This window comes from Callospermophilus lateralis, chromosome 4 (genome assembly GCF_048772815.1).
Source record: "Callospermophilus lateralis isolate mCalLat2 chromosome 4, mCalLat2.hap1, whole genome shotgun sequence".
In the NCBI taxonomy this organism is placed as follows: Eukaryota; Metazoa; Chordata; class Mammalia; order Rodentia; family Sciuridae; genus Callospermophilus; species Callospermophilus lateralis.
Window position 1 is genome coordinate 79,070,186 of NC_135308.1, and position 9,366 is coordinate 79,079,551.

General features: G+C 38.0%; 1 non-coding gene across 1 annotated transcript; it reads right to left on the minus strand.

The window, feature by feature from the left end:
- Positions 1 to 8,339: 8,339 nt before the first annotated feature.
- On the minus strand, positions 8,340 to 8,443 carry LOC143398802 (U6 spliceosomal RNA). The gene has a single exon (XR_013091382.1). It is a non-coding gene; the product is annotated as a U6 spliceosomal RNA (small nuclear RNA).
- Between the last annotated feature and the right edge of the window lie 923 nt (positions 8,444 to 9,366).

Sequence of the window (9,366 nt, forward strand, 5' to 3'; positions counted from 1 at the left end):
TATCTAAAACTGATAGAATGAGAAATTTGTAGAAGTTTATATATTATTTTTTTGGTACTGGAGATTGAACCCAGGGGCACATCACCATTAGGCTGCACCCAAAGGCCATTTTTTTTTAATATGGTAACAAGCATTGAACCTGTAACAGTGGTCTACTTATGCTTTGATTATAGCCCTTGTTGCTCTGTCACTGCAACTTATTAAAAAAAAAAAAGGACTTTTTTTTTTTTTAATCTTCACTGCTACTCCCTAATCTCTTCCCCTCTCTAATTCAGGGGAAACAGGATTATCTTTCTTTCCCATCCTTGGCAGATTTGCCTGTCCTTGTACACACCTACCATAGGAACCAAGTAATCCAGACTTTGGGGATTAATTAATCTGTTATATTTGGGGATTAATTAATTTCTGTTATATTCTGGATTAATTAATTAATCCAGAATATAACAGGAATTACTATCTCCCAAATTAACAAATGAATTACAACTCCAACTGAATGGAATGTACCCTTTGAATTACCTCTTTAAAAGCTCCTTGTTCTGTATATGGACAGAATCACAGCCTTTGGGACAGGAGTCCCTGTGTTTCTCCTTTGCTAGCAAAGCAATAAAACCTTTTTTCCTTTTTCTCAAGACCTTGTCCTCTTTGGATTGTCATGGGGACAAGGACTGAGCTTTTCTGCAACAAACCCTTAAGTACTCTACCGCTGAGCCACATCCCCAGCCCTTTTTTATTTTGTATTTTGAGACAGGATCTCACTAAGTCTTGAGGGTCTCACTAAATTGCTGAGGCTGGCTTCTAACTTGTGATCCTCATGCCTCAGCCTCCTGAGTCACTAGGATTTACAATAAAATAAAATCACACAACAAGGCACAGAACAAAGAGTTGGAGTGGCTCCTAGTGAACCAAGAAGCATAAGGCCTAGAAGCAGAAAGTAGGCCAACTGGTGCTCTATATGTGTAATATGAAATGAATTGCATTCTGCCATCATGTATAACAAATTAGAATAAATAAATAATAAAAATAATGATATAAACCTAGGTTTGTAAAAAATAATAATAATAAAATAAAAATAAAATGGCTACAGAGATGCCTAAACTTGGTTGACAGAACTAATAAGAATGGGATTGAAGGACATGGTTATTCTGAGAAACTGGTGTGACTCCATTTTTGGGAAACCAGCCTGTACCTCAGAGCAAAGCCTGTAGAAGGAAGGGGGCATGACCCTTGTCCTTGGAAAAACCCACAGAGCACTTCTAGGCAGACAGCCACCCTGCTGAGTTGTTTGTCTGTAAATATCAGGAGATCTGCCGTGTCAGGTGTCCCTGACTCAGTCAGACTAGGCGAGGACCCATAGCAACTTCCTAGCAACCACCCATCAGCATGAGACAGGGAAATACCCTGGATGCCAGATGATCCCCCAGTAGTTTATGGTGGTTGATAACATGTTGGGAGACCATGTAGTTTAGCAGGTACACCCTCGTGGCCTAAACCAATTAGTTCAAACGAATCCCCCTCTTGTACTAACCAATCACCCCTACCCAACTTGGTCCCGCCAGTGAATGTGCTAATCATGTTTTAGAGTTGTTATTTGATTTTCCCGCGGTGTGTGATGATTTGCTAAGAGATGCTATGATGTATGTGAAGTCCCTGCCTTCCCCAAAGAGTGTATAAAACTGCTGCAAACCCTGGGCTCGGGGCCTCTCAGCGTCACCAGTTGCTGTGTGCACAGAGGACCAAGCTAGCTGGCAACCAACACCTCTTTGCTGCCTACATTGATCTTGGTCTCTGGTGGTCTTTTGGGGGCCCCAAACTGGAGCATATCAGTTTGTAGACTTATTTCTATCAGTTTCATAATTCTAGGACTATTGTTTCAAATCCTGTATATGTACAAGTATATGTAGCCTACCCAAAGTTCTCAACTGGGGCTGCCACTTTGCATTATCTAAGGATCATCTCTACCCTTAGAAATTCTGACTTAAATGGTCGGAGGTGGGGTCTAAGCATAAGCACTGTGTAAGAACACCCCAGGTGATCGGTGGGCTAGGAACACCACTCTATTTCTTTACTACGATTCAGGAACTCTCCTCTGTCACATAGTTCTTTCTCAAGTTGAATAAAACTTTGGATGAAAAAAAAAAAAAAGTAGGCCAACTGAAGCTTGTGATCACCTGGCAGGATAAAAAACGAAGCAACATAAGGGAGAAAAGCATAGAGAATGTCTAAACATGAATTAAAATATAAAACATATTAAATATATCGAAGAAATATGGGCCACTATATATTTGTTATATTTTCTCAGTCATCTTAATGTATTTCAGATCTGTGTCTGTGCAGAGTCTAAAATATTGTGGATGCTTAATAAACTTTCAAGATAACTAAGAAAATAATATCATTTTATTAAATTCCCTTGGTCAATACAATGCATTTGATCAAAAGACAAAATAGACCTTGGTTGTAAGTGCTATTTATTGTCAGCCCTACAGAAAATAACATGCTAAACTGAAACTTCTTTTTTACTATTTTTAAAAGACCATGTTGATTAGTCTCTCAGCAAGCTCCAAGGAGTAGCCTATAAAAAATGGTTAATGACTTTAATAACCTTGGAGTGCCTAACAAAAATTAACAATGGCAGGCCTTTAGACTGAATGTCTGTGACCCCACCATTCATATGTTAAAGTCCTAAGTGCCAAGGTGGTGGTATTTGGAACTGAGGCCTTTGGAAATTAGTTAGCTTTCAGAGATCTGCAGGGTGGGGACCTCATAGGATTAAGGTCTTTATAAAAAAGAATTCTCTGAAACCTTGACCTTGGGTTTCCCAGACCTCAAATAAATTCCTGTTATTTAAGGAATTTAAAGGTACTGGGTTTATGGAATTTTGTTATGACTGCATAAACTAACTAATACAATAAGATATCATATAACTCTGTAGTTTCAGATTGTAAAGGGTGGAGCATGAGGGAAATGCTCAAGATTGGCTGGAGACAACAAAGAACTTCATGCTCCTGGCTCATTTTTACTATTTCATTTATCTGAATCCTCTTCACCTTTCCCCTCTGCAAATCTGAGAGCTTTCAACATCCCTTCAAGACTCTGTGTCAGGCCAGGCAATGGAGGCTTAGACTGGAGAATCACGAGTTCAAAGCCAGCCTCAGCAAAGGCCAGGCGAGGCACTAAGCAACTCAGTGAGACCCTGTCTTTAAATAAAATACAAAATAGGGCTGGAGATGTGAGTCAGTGGTCCAGTGCCCCTGAGTTCAATCCCTGGTACCCCGCCCCCCGCCCCCCAACACACACACACAGACTCTCTGCCAGGGCTGGGGAAATAGCTCAGCAGCAGAATGCTTACCTAGTGACATAAAAGCAAAAACCAAAAACCAAAAAACTGTGCACCAACTTTCCCTTCTCTGTGGAACGTTACCTACTACCTTGCACTTCAATGCTTCCTCCGACGTCACTAGACCTTCCTCAGTACAGTCTCTGAAGCACCAGCAGTGTGCCTGATGCAAAGAAGACACCAAAAAAAATGATGAGCAACTGTTCACTCAGGAAAAAAATGACAGTCTGGTGAAAGAAAGGACAATAAGTAACACACACTATGCAAGGTTAAGCATGGAAAGAACCAATTGGTGATTGGAGAGTAAGAAGAATCCAAAGAGCAATGAGTGCTAAAAGAAAAAAAAGGGGGGGGGGGAAATAAGGTATTGGAAGGACAAAGGAAAAGAGAGACGAAAGTGATAATTTCAGTCAAAATATAGTATTTCTCAAAGAAGGCTATCATGGTGAAAAAGGCAGAGAAAAATTAGATTAAGACTTTGTGAAATTGATGGCAGAAAAAAATTACAACTGGTAAAGTGATCAGGTTTATTATGTATTTGATGCATTCTATCCAATGCTAGATCTAAAAAGAATTTGTGATCACACATTTGTATTAGTTGATAGATCCATCATAGCATTAAATCAATGCCTCAAATCTCCTGTAAGAATAACCTAAATGTAGTTCCTGTTGATAAATAGCTCCTGTTTCTAGGAAAGAAACTGTTAGAATATAACCCCAAAATTTCATTGCATGCTTTTTATATGTAAAAAAATTAAAGATACTTGTATCCACTGCATTGGGGGAGGGGGCAGAGGGACTGGAGTTTGAGCCCAAAGGTGCTTTACTATGTCCTCAGTCCCCCTTTTTTTTTTTTTTAAATCTTGAGACAGGGTCTCACTAAGTTGTTGAGGGTCTCCCTAAGTTGCCTAGGCTGGCCTGGAATTTGCAATGCTCCTGCCTCAGCCTTCCAAGTCACTGGGAATACAGGCATGAGTCCCCATGCTCAACTCTCAGTGCATACATTTTTAAAAATTCAATCTATTTCATACAAATTAGATTAAGCTGCTAGGAGGATAGGGTCCATCTGTAACATCAATGATGCAGATGGCTGACGTGAGAGGATGGCAAATTTGAGGCTGGATTGGTGGCTTAGTGAGAACCTTCTCAAAGAATTTTTTAAAAAGCCAGGAATGACCATGCATGGTAGTGCATGTCTATAATCCAACTGGTTCAGGAGGCTAAGGAAGGAGGATTACAAGTTCAAAGCCAGCTTCAGCAACTTAGTGAGACCCTGTCTCAAAATGAAAAAGAGAGCTGGAGATGAGCTCAGGGGTTAAGCACCCCTGGGTTCAATCATTCCTGATACCAAAACAATAACAAAACAAACAAACAAAATAGGGCAGGTGCTCTGGTTTTTATCTACCATGGTAAAAAAATAAGTAAAAGCAAGAAAGGCAAGTGAGGTATAGATACAAGTACAAATCTGAAATTTTCTAATTTTGGACTAACAACAAAATCATCATCCCACATTATGGTGTTGTGTTATCGCCATGAATATAAGGGGGATGTGGACATGCCAAAATGATTTAGAATTTCATACTGATTTTCCAGGAAATAAATCTTTTCTTTTTCTTTTTTTTTTTTTTTTTTTTTGAGACTGGTTCTTACTAAGTTATTTAGGGCCTAAGTTACAAAGGCTGGTCTTGAACTTGCAATCCTCCAGCCTCAGCATCAGAGTTGCTGGGATTATAGGTGTGTGCCACAGCACCAGGAACTTTTTAATTTTTGAGAAAAATATTTATCCAATCATTTCTTGGGTATCTATGTACTTTGTTTGATACCATCACTCTTGTTTTCACTTAGTTATTCTAGAATTTAGCCAGGCTAGGTGAAATCTCACAGATTAGTAAAAGGAATCAAAGATGTGGGTCAGTCTTTTAGTTACTAGAGCTGGAAACATGCCAATTTAGAAGCTGTGGGATCTAAAGAGGAAGAGAAAGTGGCTCATTAGAAAGTCCCAGGTCATTAGAAAGTCCCAGGTCATTAGAAGGGTCATTAGAAAGTCCAGACCTGAAAAGTCTTGAGAAAAGTCCAGAGAACACAGAAGTACAGGTTGAATTACCCTTATCAAAAATGCTTGGGTGGGGTGAGGTGGGACATGCCTGTAATCCTAGCTGTTTGGGAGGCTGAGGAAGGAGGATTACAAATTCAAGGTCTGCCTCATCAACTAAATGAAGCCCTAAGCAACTCTGTTTCAAAATAAAAAATAAAAAGGGCTGGGGATGTAGCTCAGTGGTTAAGTCCCCCTGGTTCAATCCCTGGTTTAAAAAAAAAAAAAGAGCGCCCTCTTCTGACTGCTTGAGGAACGAACAATCTGTCGTTGCCCTCCGGTTTGCAAAAAAAAAAAAAAAAAAAAAAAAAAGAAATGCTTAGGCCAGAAATATAATGGATTTTGGATTTATTTAAATTTTGAAATATGTGTACATATAATAATAGAATCAATGGGGAAGAGAGCCAAGTCAAAACATGAAACTTATTTCTGTTTCATATATAACTTATTCATACAGCCTGAAGGTAATTTTATATAATATTTGAATTGTACCTGTGTTTTGACTGTGACTCAACATATGAAATCAGGTATGGAATTTTCCACTTGTGTTATGTTGACACTCAAAAACTTTTGAATTTTGTATCATTTCTAATTTCAGATTTTGGGATTAAGGATGCTCAACTTGCATGAATTATAATTCCTGATGGTTTTCTGGTTCTTGATTTTAATCTTCTGCATCACTTAAAAAAGATTCTTGTGTTTACAGTCTTGAAATGTCTCATAATTACATTGAAAAGTCATCTTCTTTTCCCCCTTTAACTCAATTTGATTGAAATTCTATTATTTCTAACTCAAAGTGCCTTAATTAAAATTGCAGCTAATGAAAAAAGTTTCTTTCTTTATTTCCTTATTGATTTATTTATTATGCTGTGGATTGAATCCAGGCTTCATGCCTAGTAGGCAAATGCTCTACCACTGAGTTCCATCCCCAGCTCCTTGTTGCTATTTGAGTACCAGGAAAGAAATGGGAACAACCCTGATACATACCTGAAAAAGTAAAATTACTGCAGCTATCAAATTATTATTTATTATTGACAGGTTAACACGGAAAGTTATCCACATTATCCTGTGCTAAAATTTAATCAAATCTTTTTTTTTTTTGTACTAGGAATTGAAACTAGGGTCGCTTTATCAGGAGCTACATTCCCAATCATCTTCTTCTTTTAATTTTGTGATCCTCTTGCTTCAGTATTCTGAGTCACTGAAATAACAGGTGTGTACCAGCAGACCTGGCTGAATCAAAAATTTTAAGCTTCCTCTCAGGTATAAAGAAAATAGTAAAATAGTCTTATTCCTGCATCCAGGAGGAGGGTGATGTGAAGAAGACCATCTATGGAAGGCCAAATGGGTCTTTTTCAGATCTCTCAGCTTGATGTGGGGAAAGAACATTGGACACTGATCCAAGACTGAAGCTTGAATTCTGGCTAGATCACTTACTACCTCTGCACATTAGATTACTTACTTGATTTTTTTTTCCCCCCCGAATGGTGAAGACTTCTTTGTATTTCAGTAAGAACTACTTGGTTCTTCTGGGGCTCATCATCTTCAGGGTCATGCTTTGTGTGTGGCCTTTGTTCCACCAGCTTCCGTGGCCTTGATGACTTCATAAAAACAGGGAAAGGAAAATTTATAAACAGTGGCCATGGAGAATAATGTTTCCTAGAATTTCAACTCTGAACTTGCTTTTAGTTCAGTGTTATTGCCATCCTGTGGATTTCTTGGGAAATGAAACTCAGGACGAGAAGAGGAGAATTGAATTAACTGCTACTGAAGGGAATGCCGACTGTCACCGTGAGCGCCCTCTTCTGACAGCTTGAGGAACGAACAATCTGTCGTTGCCTTCCGGTTTGCAAAGACGAATGTGGAATCCACTAATTCTCCCTCCTCCCAATTTAAAAAAATAAAAACGATGCACAAATAATTTGAATTTCAAGGATGACAAGTATTAAATCTAGGAAGATAATTTAAGGTTTCCTGACTGGGATCCCAATCTAATGTATTTCCTATTCCTATTTACATGATTGAATGATTAGCTGATGGTTATTTTTTTCACTATTTATTTATTTTTATAAGTAATAGTTAATCGAGGAGCTAACTAACTGGCCTCAGTACTACATTTACTTGTGATCCTGCCACTTTCTAGACTATTTCCTGGGTGTTGTCAATTTTTTTCCTTTCCATTTTCTGTCATTCTTTTTTTTTTTTTTTTTTGGTGATAGTATTGTACTAGGTGATAGTAAAAGGGGCTGTCCCTATTTGCTGAAAACTCCATGAGATTTCCACCTTGGTGTATTTCTCATATTTCCTGAAACATCTGTCTACTTTGAAGAAATTGTACAAAACTCTTTCCTCTGGGTTCAATTTAAGTCCCACCTGCTTCTGAGCCTTTTAGGCCAAAGTGGCTCTTGATCCTCTTTGGGGGTCTCATATCATCAGTTTACGTAAGTTATTTAAGCCCGTTTACTGTTATTTCTTTAGTTAGGCTATGATCTCTTTGAAATAGAGCTATGTCTTCATTACATTACTAAGTATTTGAATTTTCAAAGTATATAAGATTAATCCCCATTTATTGATGCATTGCAGGCATCTCTGCTTTCTTTTCCCCTTTTGTCATGTTTCCATGTCTCCAAGTAAGCACAAGCAACATCAACAGCAGCAATGGCTATGATCTATTTTATGTGGTATCAGATCTTTGCGTTTTGGTTCTGATTTTCACTTGTGGCAACCTGCTTCATCATTCTGTGCAAGCATGTGTGTGTTGAGTGTCTGTCTTGTGTTTGATTCCCCCATCACTTTCTTTTGTGGAGAATTTATGTGTATTCTTTGGAATCTGTGTTGAAGTTGTTTTTCTCTACAGAAGATTTTCTTTTTGCTTCTTACACACAAATGAAAGCCTCCCTTTAGTTATTTATTTTTAATGTTAAATGCTTCATGAATTTGCATGTCATTCTTGCACAGGGGCCATGCTAATCTCTGTATAATTTCAATTTTAGTATAGGTGCTGCCCATGTGAGCACCAAAGGCTTAACTTTAGGTTGTTTATTTTTTATTTTTTTGGACCAGGTATTGAACCCAGGGGGCTTTTAAACACTGAGTCAAATCCCCAGCCCTTTTTAATTTTAAATTTTGTTTAGGGCCTCACTAATTTGCTGAGGCTGATTTTTTATGAGCGATCCTCCTGCCACAGCCTTCTTAACTCTCTGGGCATTCATCACTTGTCTGGCTGAAGGCATTACTTTAAAACAAATTTCTGGGTTGAGGTTTTGGGGATTAAATCTTGCAAACATATTTAAAGGTTGGTTTGTGGTTATAAATTTTCAGTGGAGATGATTTTTCTTCTCTTTCCTCATTTGCAATGTTGAAAGCTATAGTAAATTTGTGGTCCCCCAATCTGAGAAGAGTATGTTTAGTTAGGTTTTAGTTCACCCTTATAATGAGGATGTAGCTTTTATGTATTCCGGGTTTATTCCTACTGGAGCAGTTTCTGTTAATTAGTCTCCAGCTTGACTCAAGCTTTTATATGAGTCCAACTTGAGTGGCTACTTGGCTTCTGTCTGTCCTTTGTCCTAAGGCTATACAAATGGATGCTCAAGATTATCCTGGATTGGCAGAAACCCTTAGGGCAGAGCCCAATATCAGGCTTTACTTTCTCCTTCGGACTTTGGTTTTACTTTATTTTCTTAAATCTCTAAGCATTTCCTTTGATTTTTACTAATGCAGCCATGCACTTAACACTATTGTTTTTTAACTTGTTTTATCTAGAATCCTCAGTTCTTAATGGATGTTCTTAATGGATACAATGGTCACCCACTTAACACTATTTTTTTTAAACTTGTTTTATCTAGAATCCTCAGTTCTTAATGGTGGTTCTTAATGGATACAATGGTCACCCACTTAAACTTTTCAGATTAATTTTAGAATTTGTAAATTTTATGGAAAA